This window comes from Zalophus californianus, chromosome 7 (genome assembly GCF_009762305.2).
Source record: "Zalophus californianus isolate mZalCal1 chromosome 7, mZalCal1.pri.v2, whole genome shotgun sequence".
Lineage (NCBI taxonomy): Eukaryota > Metazoa > Chordata > Mammalia > Carnivora > Otariidae > Zalophus > Zalophus californianus.
Window position 1 is genome coordinate 5,230,518 of NC_045601.1, and position 20,387 is coordinate 5,250,904.

Consider the following 20,387-nt stretch of genomic DNA (forward strand, 5'->3'; position numbering starts at 1 on the left):
CGTCCGCTACACACTGGTGGGTATCAAGTGTTGGAGAGATGCTTAATGCCAAGAAACTGGTCCTCCTTCCCACTGTGCAGAGTACCTTTTCTGTGCAAGGAACTACCTTTCAAGTCCCTTTGAAGAGATATGAAAGGACGCAGAGAAGGTGAAGAATGGCCATGAATACCGATAGCAGGACCAGCCCTGATATGTGACCCATTCGAGCCCTCACACCCTGTTCTACCCCGTGGCCTGGAAACCCGCCATCAGAGCCAGCCTTTGAAATGGCCAAAGATGTTGATAACTATGCAAACACACTGAGAAGGGGTCATGTGTCAGAGAGTAACAAGGCCAACAACGCTGGAAGTTTTTTCATTTTCAGTTTTGTTTTTGTCCCTTTGAGTATCCTACATAGTGCAGAGAATTAATACAGCATCATTCCAGAATTGTTCTGCAGGGATAAATGCCTCCCAGATAGTGTTTGCTCATCCATTGGTGGTTTATATTGGCTCCAAATGAAACATATTTTCTAGTGACATGAGCATCTCCAAAAGGGGAAAATGGTAATATGCATTATTATTTTGCTTTTAATAGTTACTGGTAAATAATAGAGCGCTATCTCTATTCTGGTCCACTGTGCTTAAAATAGTTGCTTTGGAGCAAAAACAGGAGTTAGACATCAAAAAACTACTTTGGAAGATTCTGGTATTGAGAGGAGTTCATTCTATAAACAGAAAAGACAGAGCAGTATATCGAGTGTATCAGAATGTGAAGGGTTCAAACATTTTAATAACAACAAAGAGAAGAAGGTATGGCAGGCAGAGTGATGGCCTCCAAAGATGTCTACATCCTACTGCCCCAAACCCGTGAATATGTTAAAGTACTTGACAAGGAGGAATTACGGTGGCAGATGGAATTAAGGTCGCCAATCAGCTGACTTTAATGTGGGGACATGATTCTGGAGTACCCAGGCATGCCAGTGTAGTCTAAAGGGTCTTCAGAAATGACAGATGGAGGTAGAAGAGAAGGCTGCAGCCATGAACTGTGGTGTGAGAAGGACCCCACCCGCTGTTGCTAGCTTTGAAGATGGAGGAAGGGTCCATGAGCCAAGGGATGTTGGCACCTCTGGAAGCTGGAAGGTAAGAAGTCTCCAGAAGGAACCAGCCCTGTCAACATCTTGATTTTAGCCTTGTGAAACCCATGTTGGATTTCTAACTCACAGGACCGTAGGATAATACGTTTGTTTGTGGTCATTTGTTAGAGCAGCAATAGGATGCTAATACAGAAGAAGGAGGAAGAGAAGAGTTACTATTTATTGAGCACTTACAATGTGCCAAGCCCTGGACTAAGTATTTTGCTTGCATTACCTCACTCGGTCCTCAAGACTCTCCTATGGTACAGGCACTATTGTATTCACACTGGATGAGCAAACTAAAGTGGAAAAGGTCACAAGGTCTGATTTCAAATCTTCAGCTCCTGCCCATTTACACTTATCCATGAATATCCCTCCATGTTTCTGCTACACAAAAGAATAAAATATTTAACGCACTTGTAGAATTATGGCACACATTTAACTAGAGCCAAGAATCACTGTTTAGAGATTCAAATTCTGCAAATGAAATCAATAGGCTGGGGAGACATCCCCGAGTTACTGAAAAGCCATGTCAACGATCTCAACCATGCGATACTGGAGATTTCCTAGATGAGTTCGTGGGATTACCTTGCATGCAGCATTCACAGTGAATTCCTCCAACTGTGCTTTCTGACTGAACCAAATTTGACATTTATAATGGCCCAAGAAAAGCATCTCCCTAATGATACCGAATCACTATATGTCACAGAAATCAAAGGTGACATTTCTAATAGAATTGCCATCTCTAACATGAAGGCGGGTGACTCCTTCCCAGAGTCAATGAAGCAAAAGAAGTCAGAGGAAAGCAAGACCCCACAGGGAAGATGGAGGGTCACACCCATGCAGGCTGCCTATCTGGGAGAAGGCCGACTCTCCAAGAAGAAACAACTTTCCAAGAATATATGCTCTTCATCATCCTTCAGAAAAAATCCCAAGCACACGTCATTAGGATATCTTGAGTCTTCAATGGTAACAAACCAAAAGAATTATATTCTACTGTGGCAGACAACCAGCGGTCCAACAAGGATGCGCGCTCCCTTCAGTGCAATGTTGCTGCAAGGAAACTAATTGTCCAGTTCCTCTTGCATCCAGATGGAACTGTGATACTAGTTCTTACTAATAAGGATCATACGTAGAAATAATGTGTGTCTTTTCTGGGCTGAATTAGGAAGCTAATGTGCTTTTACTATTCTTTTGTTCCCTTCCCACAGTGAACCTGGAAGCCACGTGCAGAAAATAATGGCACCACCATAGGGAAGGAGCTTGTATCCCTGAATCACTGTGTGGGAAACCATCCCCTGAACACACTTGTTGGACTGTTGCATAAGCAATAAATTCCACTGGGCTAAGCCACTAAACTTTCAGGGTTTATCCTGTTAAACCTGTTACAGCTGGTAGCGTTATCATAATTAAAACATGCACTCAAAAGGTCAAGAGGAGCGTATTTTATGGTTTTGGGCAGCAATACTGATAAGTCTTAGAGACAGCAAGTTGGCAGTCATTTCCCTGTGTGAGGTGCAACAATAGAGAATCCTCTGCAGTAGTTTCTCCCAAGGCCTTTTGCCAAAGTTATTAAGGTCACCAATCTTTAAAGCTCAAAGTTGTGTCTATTGGTCTGGAATTGATTCTAATAGAGAAAAAAACTAGTAAGGTGCATATTATATGCCTCACCCTGAGAATCAATGTTGATTTTGCAGAACCTTTTCTGGAGAATATCTTGCTTTTAGAAAATACCTTATAAACATACCTCAAGATGCTCCTAAGTCCAATGCAGAAATATGCCACAAGAAAACACAGTTTTGCATATATTATTCAGAATGTATAGACTGGAAAAAAATGACAATTCTTCAATGGATCTTCACAGATATTAGCTGAGCTTTAGAATATTGTTTGGGGGCGTAAATTGCTTGAGGAGTTAGCACTGCACCAAAATACCGTCAAGCAAGTAATGAGGCTTAGAGATAATGTAGGTGCCCTGAAGCCCCTTGTTGAAGGAAATTGAGCAGTGGCCTTTCAAAGTCTAAAGTGAGCAAGAGTAAGGGAGGGAGGGAGACTCAGCCCTCCCTCCCTGGAAGTAACTACCCCATCACACACCCCCATGGTGAGGCTACCTGCTTCCACCTTAGAGACGATGTTTCCACCTTCCCCTTGCTCCAGCTTTGGAGAGACTGTCCCCAGGGCTGGTTCTCCTGCTGCCTCCAGTGGAGGACCGGGTTGGCCAAGTCTACTCAACTCTTCCCCAGAGGTTCTCGCATCGTGCCTTGTACCACTCAGGACATGCAGGGTTGTTGAAGACCCAGGAAACTCTTCCACAAAGGATTCTATTAACAATTCTAACCCACCTCCATTCTTGGGACCGGGTAACCACAGATGACTATTAGGAGGTTGTTGCTATACATTACAGTTACAATAACCTATTACTATTAGGTTGATTTGTATGGAATTCCTATTTTTATAGATCAGAAATAGGCAAATAGAACCGATTCATGTGATTCAACTTAATAGAATGCAAGCTATTTAGAAACCAAGAAGGCAGGGGCACCTGGGTGGCTCAGTCGGTTAAGCATCTGTCTTCGGCTCAGGTCGTGATCCCAGGGTCCTGGGATCGAGCCCCGCATCGGGCTCCCTGCTCGGCGGAAGCCCGCTTCTCCCTCTCCTATTCCCCCTGCTTGTGTTCCCTCTCTCGCTGTGTGTCTCTGTCTCTCTGCCAAACAAATAAAGTCTTGAAAGAAAGAAAGAAAGAAAGAAAGAAAGAAAGAAAGAAAGAAAGAAAGAAAGAAAGAAAGAAAGAAAGAAAGAAAGGAGGAAAGAAAGAAAGAAAGAAAGAAAGGAAGAAACCAAGAAGGCGAATAGAACATCGACATTATCCTAGTTATGGTTCCCGAAGCTCCTGCTACATCACAGCACTCTGCCACGTGCTGCCCACACATGTCCATCCGCCTTCACCAAATGCCCCGCTTCCCTCCTTAAGAGTAAACATCCATTCACAAAGGTACCACATATATTTTGAGCAGGAGGCAAAGTATACATTGTCTATTTTATAATAGGCATTATTCTCTTTAAAAACTAGTAAGTTCTCAATATAAAAACAGAACATACAAACAGATAAAATTTAGCCTTGATCCATCCAAGAAATGGCACAAGTTCAAATAATGCCACATTTGAGGCATTGACCCCGCCAGACACTCAGTCACCTGCTTGTTCTAATGCTCAACCCAAGGCCAGTTTTCTATTGTCACAATGAACTGCTATTCCCAGCACCCCATGAGATTCCTGGCAGCTTCATAATCCTGATGAACAAAAATGAATTACAATTCTCTCTTTGAGTCTTAAAATATTAAAGCTCATAACTTTTGAACATATGCTCTACCTAAAATGTAACTGTGAAATTAAAGATGTGTGTTGTACTCTCATCCCCATCTCAGTAAATAACTTTTTTTTTTTTTTTGCTTGCCAAGCTCAGTTTACCTTGTCTCATCGCCATCTCATGCGTTTTTTTATCCTTTAGCTTCCACTGGTGAACATCTTCATCGGAGAATCTTAGGAAGCCAGACAAGAACAAAGGAAGCATTTGCCATAAGCAGTGTGAATTGGGGATAAGCCCACTGGTCCATGTAAAGAAGGCTCAAACCTACTAGTACTTCCCACATTGGTCCTTGCAGCTACCCTTGTGCAGGTTTGAATTCTTCAATCTGTAAAATTCAGGGGGAAAGCCCATTATCTTCCTCACCAGGAATTGCTAGAAGTGAATGATGCATTCTACTTTGAAAAGAACTTTGCTCTTTCAGGAAAAGCATTTTCATTATCCTTTTTAATAACAAAAGCCCATTGATCTATCCATGTTTAAAGTTCAAGAGGGAGAAAGAGGTGGTCCTCGTATTTCCATCCATGGTTTCTTTAAACACACCCTGTCCCCCTGGAGAACTTTATGGTGAATTCTGCTAGCTGTCAAATCCTATTGCAGTGACCATGTTCTCACAGCAACCTGGTCGGGGCCCCGGGAAACCAGAGCCTCCCCCCGGCTGCTTTTCCTTATTCCGTTAAAAAATCCTCCCCAGGAATTGTGCCATTCTTAAGGAAAGGAACATCATTCTTTTATCCACCTGTGGACATCAGCTAGACATCACCATCATCCCAATATTAGTACTACGTATTGACTGAGGACCCAGGGTGGTCAAAGCAGGGATTGTGCTAATAGGGCCCTGAGAACAGACGTCTGCTTAGGACAAGGGAGACATGTAGGAAGTTGCTCTGCTTAGTGACTTTGCCCTTACTGTGAAGAGGGAGCAAAAAGGAGAAAAGTAAGTATCATTCAGGCTTAGTCACAATCAATTTTTATCCACTGGGTGAAAAGAACAAAAAGCCAAAGATCTATTAAGTCTCCTTAGCCAGAGAAAACTTGTAATTAGTATTGGGTGAGTCAGTTCTTAGAACAAGGCTACAGTGGTACAATAATGCCCCTCTAGCTCACAGCGAGCCTCTTCCCACCCCAAATCCCAGCCCCCTGGAGCTTTCTTTGGACCAAGCCTGGAATCTGGAGTTAGTTACAGTTAGGCACTGCCAAAGAGGGAATTTGCTTCTTTTCAAAGCAAAACACCTGTCTCAGGTTTGGTCACCTCTAGGTAATATGTTCATGTCAATATCCATAGTCACCCCAGCCTCCTGGCCTCTGGGGATATCTCTGTCTCTGCCCAGCTCTCAAAGGGCCTCCCAATAGCTTCCCTGCTCCAAGTAGGAACCACAGATGTCGCTGTGAGGCGGCTCTTCCCTCAGCCATCTGCTCCCTGAGCCTCACGTTTGAGGACGGAGAGTAGCTTCAGTGGGAAGTGAGCAGGAAGCCCGGCACTGTGGGTCTAGCACAGAGAGGCCCACGGCTGCACATCTCAGCCCTGCCCCAGCACAGGCATGCTGCTGAGCCCGCCTCTTGACAGGGGATCCCATGTCTGCATCCAAGGATTATCTCAGCGTTCAGTGGAGCATCATGTCGGCTGCATGAAACCACTTTGAAGAAGATGAGTGTGTCATGTAATGAAGAAATATTTTGTAGGCTGATCTGCCACATGCTAGCTTGGTGATCTCGAAAATGGTATTGGAAACTTTTGAGCTTTGTTTCAACCAGACAAAAATAATACCTCAAGATCAAGCTCTACTGTTTATACGTTAAGTGATTTGGGCAAATTATTTACCTTCACCAAACAGCCACATTTTTACCTAGAAGATGGAGCAAGTAATATAATCACAATTCTTATAGAGTTGTTATGGGAATTGAGAAAACTTATGTAAGATACTTAGCATAACACTTGGAAGATGGTGGGCTTTCATAAATATTAGACAATATTTATATGTTCATTATTCATCTGTTCGCTTACTCATTTAACCAAGATATGGGAAGTAAATAAGATGTGTAGAAAGCTTAGCTCGATGTCTAGCACACAGTAGGTACTTGACACAATTACTTTTATTTCTCTCCTCCTTTTCACAAGTGGGGAAACTAAGATACAAGGACACAAGAGGCTTCCCACCCGATTTAATGATAAGGCTGAGATCTCTGTGTATCAGGCGAGTCCCCTGAAGGAAGAAATTGAAAGTAGAAAGAGGACAGAGAGAAGCCTGAGACTCTTGTATCTGCTTTAATTGATGGCCTTCAGGTCAAGCTCAAGGAGTGAGGGCACGAGTACAAGTCCATTTAGCCAACTTGAAAGCTCTGCTCTTGACCTCTGAGGACAGGGGGGTCTTTGAACTCATCTCAGTTTCTAAGTCTTTAGCCAGAAAGGAAAATTTCTCAGCTGCTTTTTCATGCCTTCAGAATGAATTAATTTTCTAAATGGAAAATTGAAGTAATTAGGTTATAGATTGAGTGACATTTACTAAGGTGAAAAGCAAGGAAATTTTTATATCCTTTATTAAACAATTATTAGATGTATTAAGCAATATGGAGTAATTACTTTTATTTCCCCAAATGTGATTATTCTTTTCACGCCAAGGCAAGCTCAAACTCACAAAATCCAACAGACCATGACTGCTTAGAAAAGAACCAGGTCACATCGTCAGCATTCTTCCCAGAACCACCTGGCTCACTGGGCAGGTAGAACAGCACCCGAAGAGAAAGGCATAGAATCTGGTTCTCAGGACGGAGCTCAGCTTCCTTCACACACTTCGACACGCCCCTCCCAGGCATCTCTCATTGTATCCCACCAACCTGTCCGGCAAGGAAATTTACTTGATGCAACACTATCTCGAATAGCGCCTATTATGTGCCAGTCACGGTTCCCAGGTGTACAGCAGTGAGGACCACAGACAACACTTCTCACCCGTGTGGAATTTGCATTCTACAAAGGGAAGCCAGACAGTAAGTGAAGTTGAGTGGAAGCTCCAGTAAGTCAGAAGATCGTTGTTGTGAAGAAAAGGGAGAGTCCTCCAGCAGCTGTTGAAGGAGGGAGAGGCTCGCCAGCTGAGGAGGGATGTTCCAGCTGAATGAATCCTCCGGGGCAAAGGCCCCAGCATGGCCTGGAGGTTCCAGGAACCCAAGCCGAGTGACCTGAGTAGGGGGTGGGTGGTAGGAGGCGATCTGAGGGGTGGGGGAGGACAGGCGTTGTGAAGATTTTGACTCTAATTCTGAGGTGACAAGGCACTGGCGTTACAAGCCAGGAGCTCCCATCAAGAAAACACACAGATATTCCTAAAAGAGTAATGCAGGTAGCTTCACGAATTGTTTTCCCTTCCATGAGCCTGAACTCCTATCTCTGTCTCTTAAATGACAAATGACACCTTTGTCTTCAATGTACAGTTACCCACTCCCTCATCTGAATTGTTTTTGGGGTCTTGACAAGGCAAGGGGGTGGTGAGACCAGCTCCTCGCACAAAGAGTAGATCCAGTTTCAGAATATTGACTGATTGGGAGCCCAGAGAGAAGCACCTGTGTCTACTGAGACAACTCTGTGCCTTAACCATGTCTGTATGTCTTCCAGAACCTCAGTCATAATGTTTGTGACATGGGTGGATGAGGTAATGCATGTAAAACACTGACATAAACTTAGTACTCAATAAATGGTAATTCTTTTTATTTAAAGAACGACCTCTTATTCCTAAGGTCAGTTCCATTTGTACTTCTTTCTTCCTGCCTGGAGAAGACCCCTGGACTCCCTCTTAGCACCCACGTGCCACCCCTGCTCCCTTGCTGGGTTCCACTTCCCGCCACGGACTTCCTCAAAACGTCCCTTTAACTCCCTTTTAATCGGGAGTTTTCACCGGGAGCTACCTGGTGCCCCAGGGGGCATTTAGCAAGATCTGGAGACAATTTTGGTTGTCCTAACTGGGGTAGGGCCACTAGCTTGTAACGGGTGGAGCCTGGGGCTGCTGCTAGACATTCTACAGGGCACAGGACAGCCCTACGGCAGAGAATCATTTGGCCGCGAATAGTGTTAGTGCTACAATTGAGAAACTCTGTTGTTGTCCAGCAACCTTGTCGCCTCCTTCACTCACTCTTCTTCCTCTCTGAGTCTCAGTTTCCCCCTCCATCAAATGGAAGACAACAGCATCTGCCTCAGCACATACGGCCGAGTACATGGTAGGAAGGTGCTTGATCAATGTTAACTTGCCTTCTCCATGTTTGGGAAAGTCTCCTTTCACCTCTGCCCAAATAAAACTGTCATTTTCTTGGTGCAGTTAATCTTCACTGTTAGAAAGACAGCCTTTTAAACAAATTTTCAGTAATGTGTTCCTGACTTCAAAAGGCTTTTGGTATTTTTTAGGGAACTCATAAGCAACTCAAAAGATTCAACACTTGGTAAGCTTCTGTATTTCAAACAGTATGACACGATAAACTTGACAAAAATCCAGGGTAACATTGGCCAGGAATCAGCTTCCAAGGTATCAGCTGCCCCAGGATATTAGCATTTCCCAACCTCACTTTCTACTCCTGAAACCAAAGATTCTCTGAGAGTTTTACATATGACTTCCAGGAACTGTGGTCCAACTTTGCTCACGTTAGCCCTGTTCTAATCTGACCCTGTGACATCTTCTGCCTGCCACTCTCCCCCATACAAGCACTCCATGACAAACCCAGAGAGCTAAGACTCTGCCCTGCCCTCATCCTGAAATGACCTGGGGCAGTGGAGAAGTGGCCACATAGGAGCGCATGTTGGGTTAGCAGGATATGGCATCAGCCAGAGTTGCAGAAGAGTCTAAAGGCTCCACGTGCAGTACAGAGTTAATCTGATTCTATCAAATAGCCCGGACAACCATATTTGTCTCCCACGATGCCAAATGCAAGAAGAAAAAAACCAGAACTATCCCTCGATTCCTTGACCTGAGACACTTGTGGTCATAAATTTGGATGGACTCCTTAATCAGACAGATCTGGGTTTCAGTTTCAGATCCATCATTTGACACCTTTGCTATTTTGTACAAGTTATCTGACCCTTCAATTTTAAATATCCTGTTCTCTAAAATGGGCTAAGAATGGTAACTGTCTCCTTGGAAGGGAACCGAGGTCAGACGGGTAACAGCTGAACCCGGTGCTCAACACACATGAGCTGAGCTAGTCCTCCTTGTCGGTGTTGTTACCACCACCTCCAGGTGAAACAGGACCTCTGAGTCCTGTTCGAGCTCCGGGAGCACCCTGGGGTGTCCCTTACCAGACTGGGCGAACAGGCTTCTGCTCCTCTCTCCACACCACCCATTAACACACACAGTCAGATGTCCTCAGTCCCTCAATAACTAATGGATGCATTTCTTTAATGTTCTCATGCAGTAGCCTGCCCAGCCCCTCGAGTGTGATGGTTTTCCTAAAAGAGACAAAAAGAGAGAAATGAATGTTTTTAAAAGGTGAAAACTCTAACAGAATGGAAGCAAAATTTGTATCCTCTCCCAGTGTTTCAGTAAGATTTGTCAGTCATTGTCCACCAACGTCTTTAAATAACAGGAGCCTCGCTGCCCCTCCTGCCCTTCTCCATCCGACACCAGCAGCTGTCACTCTCCTCCACAGCAGGAAGGGCCAACCCCACCGCGAAGCCAAGGATTGGCTGAGTCTCATCTCTGCTCCTTTAAAAAATGTGCTGTAAGTGAAAAGCTCGAGGCATTAAGAAGTGCAAAAATCAATCCTACAACATGTTTAAGCAGAGTAAATTCTATAGGAAGCCCTAAAATAATGACTGTGTCAAAGAAAATGGCTTTATCCTTGGCATTTTGGTAGCAAATAAAATTATAGTATTGGAGACCTGACAATGGAGTAATACAAAGGAAATTAGGAGAGGGGGAAGAAATGGTTTCTAAATCTGTGCTGTTTTCTACAAAGAATGTACTTGGGATCAGCTGCCCTGGGGAGAGTGTGAGACGGGGCAGGTAAAAGACAGTTTGTGTGGTGAAAGACATCTTTTGGCAGCAAAGTGAAAGTTCTCGTAGAGTCAAGTGCCAGATGGCCGTGATAGAGCCTGTTTGGGGCAGGGCGTGGTCCCTGATGTCATGTTGCATACCGAGGTTTCAAGGAACACTGGGCAACGTTGGAGCCTCTCCTCTCCCTCCCTAACTGCCTGGCTGTCTGCTCCACCCACCCCAAGATGCACCCTGCCCTGCAGGTTTACCTTCCCGGTTACCTGTAGACATTCCCTCCCTCGTCCCTTCAAGCAAGAGGGAGAAGCAGAGCCAGTGTCAGGCCTTGTCAAGTAGACAGAGTGCAGAGGCCCCACGGTGAAGTCACCAACCACGGCTGTTCAGCCACCAGCAGCCCAATTCATCAGGAGACCAGAAATCTGACAGTCTTTGGAGACACATCGAGAAACAAGCGCCGCCAATGTGGGTTTGTCAGAGTAAGAAAAATAGAAGCTGGAGGACTGTTTCCATAGATATGCTAATGAGTTTTGAGTTGGGAAGAAGGAGTAGCCCTGATTTAGACAGACTTGCTCCCACACGTTCTCAGATCTAATCCGTAATCTACTCCTGACTCCCTCGCTCCCCGTTTCCCACCTCCCTCCAATTCAGAATCAATAAAGCCCTAACTGACGGCAAAGTTGGAGTACTTTTCTTGAGAACAGGAGGTAGATCAGAGCTTATTCCATTTAATATTTTTATTAGCCCTAAAATGCCACACAAGTCAACGACAGCAAGAGCAGCTTCAAGTATGCAAATGTTCAGAGAGCACCCACTCTGTGTCATACCACCGGGTGCTACGGAAGAAACAGCTGAGAAACATGCCCTCCATGTCACGAAGACTCTGAGATTCTACTGCAGGTCATGAGAGGCATCAACGACCAGGACATACACAGCGAGGACCAGGGGTCTCCAAGAAGCACGAGGCCCTGCAGGCCTCGAAGAACAGAGAGAGCACTCAGGCCAATGGGCTGAGAAAGGCTTTCTGCATCAGCCGTGAAGGATGGAAGCTTAGAAATGGTCCCAAAAAGCAGAATGAAGAGATTAGCGAATGGTAGCCTGAGAGAACCGCATCACCAAAGGCACAGCATCAGGAAGAGCAACATTAAAGGAGTTTATTCGCCCATTCCTTAGTTAATTCAACATTTATCAAGGACCTGTTATAGGCCAGACACCGCTCTAGGCATCGGACGCAGGGCAGTGAATGAAGCCGGCTCTCCTAGAGCTTCGAGATAGGTCGTATCCATTGATTAAAAAACATCCCAGAGGGGCGCCTGGGTGGCTCAGTCGTTAGGCGTCTGCCTTCGGCTCAGGTCACGATCCCGGGGTCCTGGGATCGAGCCCCGCATCGGGCTCCCTGCTCGGCGGAAAACCTGCTTCTCCCTCTCCCACTCCCCCTGCTTGTGTTGCCTCTCTCGCTGTGTCTCTGTCAAATAAATAAATAAAATCTTTAAAAAAAAAAATTCCCAGAGTAATGAGTGGCAGTCAGAACAGGGTGATAGAGCACGACGTTCAGACAGACCTGCCGACAGTGGAGCCCGCCGCAGGAAGGGAGGGTGCCTGGAGGAAGGAGGAGCTGGCACAGGACCCCAAGGTGGGAATGACCTTGACTGTTTGCAGAAGGCCATCGGGGCTGGAACAAAGACAAAGCAGCAATAGTGCACTCCGTGAGCCAGGGTAGGAAGTGTGGCTTTTGTCTCAGGTGATTAGAAGGCATGTAGAACAGCCCAAGAAGAGGACGTAGTCTGATTCTCATCTTTGAACGACGATGCTGGGTGCTAGGTGGTGCTGGCCAGTATGGAAGCAGGGACTTCCGAGAAGAAGCAAGTGCCAATAGTGGCTTGCACAGGAGGCAGGGCTGGGAATGGAGGAAAGCAAATGGCTAAGGGGCACACAATCAAAGATTTATAGAAACGGATGCTCATTGCCACATTACTTATCATAGTGAAAAATTTAAAGAAACTTATTGATACTGATTTTCTAGGTCACACTCCAATGGAATGTGAGGAAGCATCAAAAACCATGTTTTTTAAATTCTCGAATGACATGAAGAAACGTTTACAATATGCGCTATATATAAAAAAGAAAGATGCAAATTTCTTCACATTGCATATTCCCTGTTTACACCCCCGTAAATGTATATGCATATGCACCCATTAAAATAATATTAGAAGAAACTCTTCCAATAATATTAGAAGAAAAATAATATCGGAATAATCTGTTTATTCTTTTTATAATTCTAGTTTTTCCTCAATGTTCCTCCGTGAGCCTCCATTCCTCTTATAATCAGAATGTTTTTACTAAGACAGAAATCCTGAATTAGTATCCCTGTTTGTCCCAAAGCATATTGGATTTCATTTTGTCTTTTTTGCTCAACTTTGAAAAGCCTCTGCAGATAACTCAACTGAAGGGAAAATTGCCCCAGTAAAGCAGCTGCATTTCACACATTCCTTCCTGCCCACTTCTTACACATTGCCACTCATCTCATCCATGTTGTGGTGCATTAACCTTCGGGGGTGCAGGCAGCACCTCCTTAGTACCTGGAGATATATGAGCCGACGCTCCGGGCAGCATCTGTTAGTACAACAGAAGGTCATTCTTCAGCAGAAATTGAAATGGATGTTTTTTACTCTAACGAACACTGATTGCATTACAGACTTAATAAATCACGTGCACACATGTGGAACTAAGGGTCCGAGCAGTGGCAAGCCAGGGTCTGTGTCAATGACATCTTGTCCATCTTTACCCAAAGTCCCTAAAGCAAGTCTAGTTCCAGCCAAAGTCGGATCGGTCCGGATATAACCCATACCGATTGGCACTCAGCTCCCCCTACCCACGGGAACTTCACGTAGCCGAGTGTCCTGTAAGATGTTGCAGACACTTCAAATGGCTGCATGATACGCTGCGAATAGCTTCTGCCTACGTTGGACCCCACAGCAGCCACCAACAAGTCAAGCCTGTCTACAAATCCTCCTTCGGAAGCTCCCTGACTGAGCTGATGGCGCCAGCATTACAGAAGCTCGTTCCTCTCTGAATTCCTGTTCTTAGAGAGCTCAGCCAGTCATGCTATTAGTCCCTATTAAAAGGTTACTATCAGGTAGTAAGCTAAGCACTTGACATTTATTATACAATTTCATCATGATAACAGTCCTATGAGACGGGGCGCTTCTACTATCCCCATTTTATAGATGAGGACCTGGGACCCAAGAAACGTGCCCAAAGTCACAGCCCAGAGCTGGCGGAGCTGGGATTTGAATCCAGCCGATCTGGCTCCGAGAGCCCACGCTTACCTGCTGCACATGATAATACACCACCCTGGTTTTAACGCTACCAATGTCACAGGGCTACTGCGCCAATGATATGTAGTGGGGTTTTCTTGTTACTCGGTACACAGTCAGCTTTCAGTGAATAGCAGCATTGCTACTAAACCTCCCATAGAAGGCTTCCAGAAGAGAGAAGGAAGAGCGAGGCTTCCTAGGGACTTCTGTTACTGTGCACGTCTCCGTCCCACCATCATGTTCCCCTCGGTGCGAGGTACAGTTGGAACCCCCATGCGTCTCCGTGCATCCTCGGGCTCTGACGGCTCTGGAGAAGGAGGGACCCAGAGGGTCTGGGCAGGTGTTCAAGGTGACCCTGTGGCCTGTGGCTGTCTCTCTGGACTGCTTGAGTGGATAATGATTCTTGCCCTTATGGTCTTCACACGCTAATCAGAATTAATTGGCGAAAATCATTTTAAACTCTGGGTGCTTAATATATTAGTGCTTAATTACAATATATCATTTGCTCAGAGCAAGTACTTGGACCCTGGAGATGAATTCTCTGTCCTTATCCCTTTAACAAGGATTCAGTCTTGGACTTGCATTCAATCAACTCCTTCCTGAAATACAAGAAACAGAACAAATGGTGATTTTATCTCTCTCTCATTTCTTAGTTAAATGGATTAACTGGAAAGATAAAGAGCCACTGTTAAATCATAAACTTCTTTATTCTTTTGCAGGCATTATAACATCATTCACTTCCTGAGCAGATACTGCCATAAGGTCTGGTCCCAGGCGCTGAAGCTACAGAACATTCTAGTGTCCTTATCAGCGTCCTTGAATGGTTTGCTTGTAAACTTGCTGCCTGTCATGAAAGCCAGTCACTGCCAATGATCTCTAATCATGTGCCATGGGACAAACGTGCATATGCCTGTCCCCACCCTTCCAACCAGATGTGATGTTTCCCAAGAGCCTTCTCATTATCCCTTCTTCGATAGACGTCCAACATTCTCACTCACAGTATTCAACACAACCACAGTTATGACAACTGCGGGGAGACACCCCTGGCAAACAACCAGGACTTTGCATAAAGAAACCAGTTTGGCTGATCTCGAATGCCTGAGCATGCATACCTGGATTTCTGTTGCTGGTGATGCCCACCCCCAAGCCCTTTCCTGTCCACCCACGTTTCACTAAGTCAAAGGAAACTATTACCCTATAAAAGCTTCAAAGTGTCTATGTCCTCAGCATCTCTAAGCCATTATAAAAATTATGCAGCTAATGACTTGGCATATGTCCCAGACCCTAAACTTGGGAGGTGCTTCAGGACTTCTGGGCGTAGCCTGATGAACATCCCCTCACCTCTGTAATGACCCCAGACTTGCCACCAAGATCGTGACCCCTCCACTTCCTTCCATGCCTGGGCTGGCTGGCCCCTGGCCACTCTTCCAAATGTGGCTTCCAGGAAGTTGCTGAAGGACAGATCCCAGCAGAACACCCTAGACTCAAGGATGCTTGAAGGTTAGAGCATTAACGTGTATCCACATTTTACAGATGGAAGAGTAATGCAGAAATAATAAGAATTGTCCCCGGATAACGGGATGAGTCAGAGGAGGTTCCAGGAATAGACTGCAGATTTCCGTCTCCTATTACCAGCAGCATTACCAGGAGAAGACTGTGAGGGCACAGTGACCTCACACATGTTCTCAGCCCAAAAATATTTGTCTTGAGTCCTTTTCCAACTCCTCACAAGCCGTAATAAACTCAACTTTAAATCTTTTTTTTTTCTTAAAGTTGACAAAAGAAAATCAGTGTGAAAGCCCTACTTAGAAATGTGTGTTTATGAATTTGTAACTTTCTTTGGGGCTACTAGTCATAAATCCAGAGTACAACGGGCCCTTCTCTCTGGTCAGATTTATTAGAACACCAAAGGCAGGCTGGAAAGTCGCGCATTGGTTGGCAGATAGGCAAATGCTACTGAAGAGCCATCAGCTATTATATTTGACATGGACACAAGGAAGTTTCCCAGGGCCTGGGAATGGGCAAACTTGGGCCCGATGAATAAAGGAAGTAAGAGAAGAGGAAAGGGGGGGGGAGAAGGAGGGAAGAGAGGGAAGGAGGGAAGGAAAGAAGAAGGGATGGAGGTAATTACCACTCATTGGTGGTAATTACTGACCAGTAAATGAAAGTTTGATGTTTGATTAAATATTAGAATTTATTCCAAATAAGGGTTCCTTTGGAAATGCAGGCTGAGTGAGAATCATATGATTGTAACGTGGGAGAAAATCCTGTCGGATCCCTTCTAGCTCCTTCTCTGACAATGACTCGCTACATAGAAATAGGGTCAGCAATGGGCTTCGGGAAGAATGTTGATTTTGGAAACAACACAGAAAGGTGATAGTCTAGGAGTCTCAGAAAGGCTCTCCTGAGCCTGGAGGGACATGGCAAGGTCATGATGGCCCGGGGAGTACAGGGAGGGGGCGATCGTGGCTCTCACCCTGCACCCCTGTGGGAATGGCTGGCCAGGACGAGGAATCGACCGATGCTTGGAAGAGCAGCAAGCTTCACAGGTTGGGACACAAAGAAAGGATCCAAAGGGACCTTGATGAATGACAAATCAGCCTTAAAACCACAATGAGATTTAATACTGACACAACTCAGTGTAAAAACAAGAACTTTAGGGAGCTGTATCCCTAGTTCCCACAGACAGAACCACAAACATGGCGTCCTGATTTTATATACAGAAAGGAGGGCGCCTGGGTGGCTCAGTCGTTAAGGGTCAGCCTTCAGTTCAGGTCATGATCTCAGGGTCCTGGGATCGAGCCCCGCATCGGGCTCCCGGCTCGGTGGGAAGCCTGCTTCTCCCTCTCCCACTCCCCCTGCTTGTGTTCCTGCTCTCGCTGTCTCTCCCTCTGTCAAATAAATAAATAAATTCTTGAGAAAGGAAATGAAGATAATGCGGTGGTGCCAGAAAGGGGGTCTAGGTGGTCTTTTTTTCATTTTATTTTTTATTTTTCTTCATGCAGGCTTCTTAGCTGTCCCTGGCATGCTTACACTTTTAAGCAAATACTTGGGTGCTTCCAAAGTGCCGCTGGGTACTTCCAAGATTCTGTTGCTTAAAATTAAGCTTTCTCCCTGACGTTTGTTTTGCCAAATTGATTTCCCAGCAAACTACATTGTTATAAATGGTGGCAAGATTAACGTCAGATTAGCCCCAATGAGTTATTTTAAATTTCTAATTAATGTCATATGAATCAATGAATCCCCTTAATACAAGGAGAGGGGAGGTCAGCCTTCCCCAAAAGGATGTTCTAGTGGAATTCTAGTCCTAAGAAACTCTATGAAAGAGGGCTCCAAAGACAACTGTAATAACAGTATCAGCAGTAACAAGAGCAACAACACACACAGACATACGTTTCACACCCAGCACTGTTCTAAGAAGCTCCAGCAAACCCCATCCTCCTATTTCTACACAATGCATATTGACATTTTACACTCTGACAGATCCTATAGAAAAGGAACCTATTCAACTTTGTTTTATTCTGATATCTTAAGTGAATTTGACAACGGCACCCAATTTCTGCATAACATCCATTAACAGCAGTTGTGAAATGCTGAGTTATATTCATTAATCCATTCCACAAATATTCATTAAGTGCCATTTTTTGCCAAACACTGAACTAAGCAAATATTAGAAAGAGAAAATAGTAGAGAACTAAAGAAGCAAGGAAGACACATCTTAGAAGAATAAACCAGGAAAGCATATAACACAGTCTTATTTTATAAGAACCTGGAGGGTATGGCAGAAATAGACTTTGCGAAGATCATCAAAGCGTCTTCCGCTATGGCCAGCCTGAGTCTGAGTCTGCCTGGCATTTGCCGTCTGGTAAGTTTATCCACAGACAGGCTGAAGGATTTTGAGAACCTCCACCTCTCACAATAGAATTTATTTTAATTGTCTTTAAATAAAGACCCTGCATAATGTAAACCTGCATCAGATACAAAGAAAATTTGTTCAACTTTCAGGAAAACTCTGTGTCCCTATGACTAAGTGCAAGCAGTCCTTGAACTCTCCACTAATGGGACTTACTGCCATCTTTGTTATGTGGCTGGTCAGCATTGCCTGAGGCAGGGGCTTGAACTAGTGTTATCTCTGGAACTTCATCCCAGACCTTTACCTGCGCCTGAAGAAAAATGAAAGTGTGTGTAGGCATGTGCACACATGTCTGTGTAGATAGAAGGGAAGAAAATGGACTGCCCAGATCAGCCTAATATTAAATGTCAAAGCCAAGAGCAACTCCCCGTGCTTACTCAGAGAATGCAGAGAATAAGAAAAAATTGAGGTCATAATTACCATAAACCTGGGTTTATAAATTGGGCAAAATTTGCACACTTTGCTGTATCCATTGCCCCCAACTACAGTAATTTCCATTTCCCCAAAGCAATAATTGAGAAAGTTAAATTTAGAGTAAGAATCAAAATGTCAACATCCCCATTCTCTTAAATGGTGTCAGAGCTCTTAGGTTTTTCATTTAAAATCCCTTCTCTTGCTCCATTCCAACAATTAAGGACAACCATTCAGGTTGCCCCTCTGGTTGAAATAGCATGCTCTGGAGTCCACTCTGCTTTTGAGATTTGACTCCGTGAGGAACTCAAGAAGGCAAGATGGTTAGTATTGGCAAAAAAGGGGTAACGATGAACATGAAGCCCCGCATCCTTATAAATGCTGACCCAAGTGCAAGGTGCATGAGATCAGTTATTCTGGGTCTTGAGCTTTGGGGAGGACCACACTGCTTAGGGTAGTTAGCATGACAATAAACAAACCAATAAGTCACTAGAGTTCTGTGTGTGTGTGTGAGAGAGAGAGAGAATATGCACGCATACATACACACATGCATGTACATACAATCATCATATAAACTCCTCTGTCATCTTTGAAGCCTGAGCCTCGCTGGTGGTTTGGTCCCAAGCTTCCTCACTCCCCCCTAAAGCTCTAATGCACACACACACACACACACACACACACACACACACTCCACTGGATGTCTGTCACTATCAGATTTTGCCATTTGCCATTTGCATCAAAAATATGAGCACCCCTTACAATTTGCCCAAATCCTCTAGTGTCTGTACACAAATAATTCCTCTTCACACCAGTGTAGGGAAACAGGCCTTCACAGACCATCCACAGTACCTGCTACTTTTTCTACACTCATGTAGGGCTCAGAAAGAATATTATTTGAATAAGTCTCAACTCGTGTAGTTGTTAACTCTTTAGATGATCTGTATGTTCAAAAAAATTTGGACTGGTTCATAGCTCTAATGAAGACTGCACTTTAGAACATTTATAGCCATGACGTACCATCCCCAGAATAATTTAGAAAATTTCAGGCTTCGCTGCCAACACTCCCGAAGTTGGGCTCGGAGAATCAGTCCTCTGTTTATAAAAGAAGTGCTGGTAAGTATCCTGCAGTCTGGGGAGGAGTTTTCGTGTGCTACTTTGTCTTCCTGGCATCTGTTCTCTGCAGAGAACGAAGGACAGGAACTCTGTCCCATAGCTCAGCACCTCCCCTGGCCTCTGGGGAGCACACACTCCCGCCCAGGCTGTGCCTTGTTTGGTTCCTTGCAACGGAGAGAGAATAGTTTGTATGAAAAGAAGTGAATTTCCAGAACATTCGTAGTTAGGTAACACCCCCTTGCCGGCTCCATCGTCAGTCTCCCCGTGTCAGACGCTCTCTGTCACTTGCCTTCAAATCCAGACAACACGAAGAATTCGAACTCACTGTCCTTGGCAACGGAGGACGCAATTTCCAGTCCACCAGCATGAAAAGTCGCTAAGCAGCCGTCGGGTCTGGGACTCTGGAGGACTCTTTCTCCTTGCTGTCTGAAAACCTAAACAGCCCTTAAATAATCCTCTCCAATTTCCATGCCGTTGTTCTGATGGTCTGCAGTGGCTCCATTCCTCCTCCGTGTCACCTTTTACCTTCACAGGGTTATCTGCCCTCTTTCCAAGCCTGAGCCTCCCAGCAGAAGCCTAAGGTCCCACATTCAAGTGCCTTTGAACATAAACATGTAACTTAATTGTTATATCAGGTGAGCTCAATGTATAAAATCTGATTTCCACACCCTTCCCAGAAGCTTTGATGCCTGGAAATCATTTCTAAGAAAATGGAAAATCTTAATAAAAATCCAAGGAATCTCAATGACTTCTAACCAGCATATGAATTTTAGGAGAAAGGGTGTTTGGGCAGACAAAGAGCTGGGAGCTGGATTATCTTGAGAAGGGGGTAATGAGCGAGATACCAAAAGATAATTGAATGCCACATAGTGTGAGCTGTGTAAGTGCTGACCACTCCCACGAATATTTTTATTCGTGCCCTGTCCTTACTTGTTCTTGAGCGCTCTCTTGTGTGACACAGCCCTATTGAGTGAATGAGAACCAGAGTCTGGATTTCCTCTAGATCAAACAGAGTAAATTTCTTTCTAAATGTTCCTGGGCGGCTTTATGGAGCTCATACTGCTTTTCCTCTTATTGGCTTGGATCTTGTGGATAATTTATTTAAAAGACTTAACGGGTCCCTTATGGCTGAAATCCATTTTAATTTCTAAATTGACCACTCTTCTCAATTGAATTTAAAAATAAAGAGGCT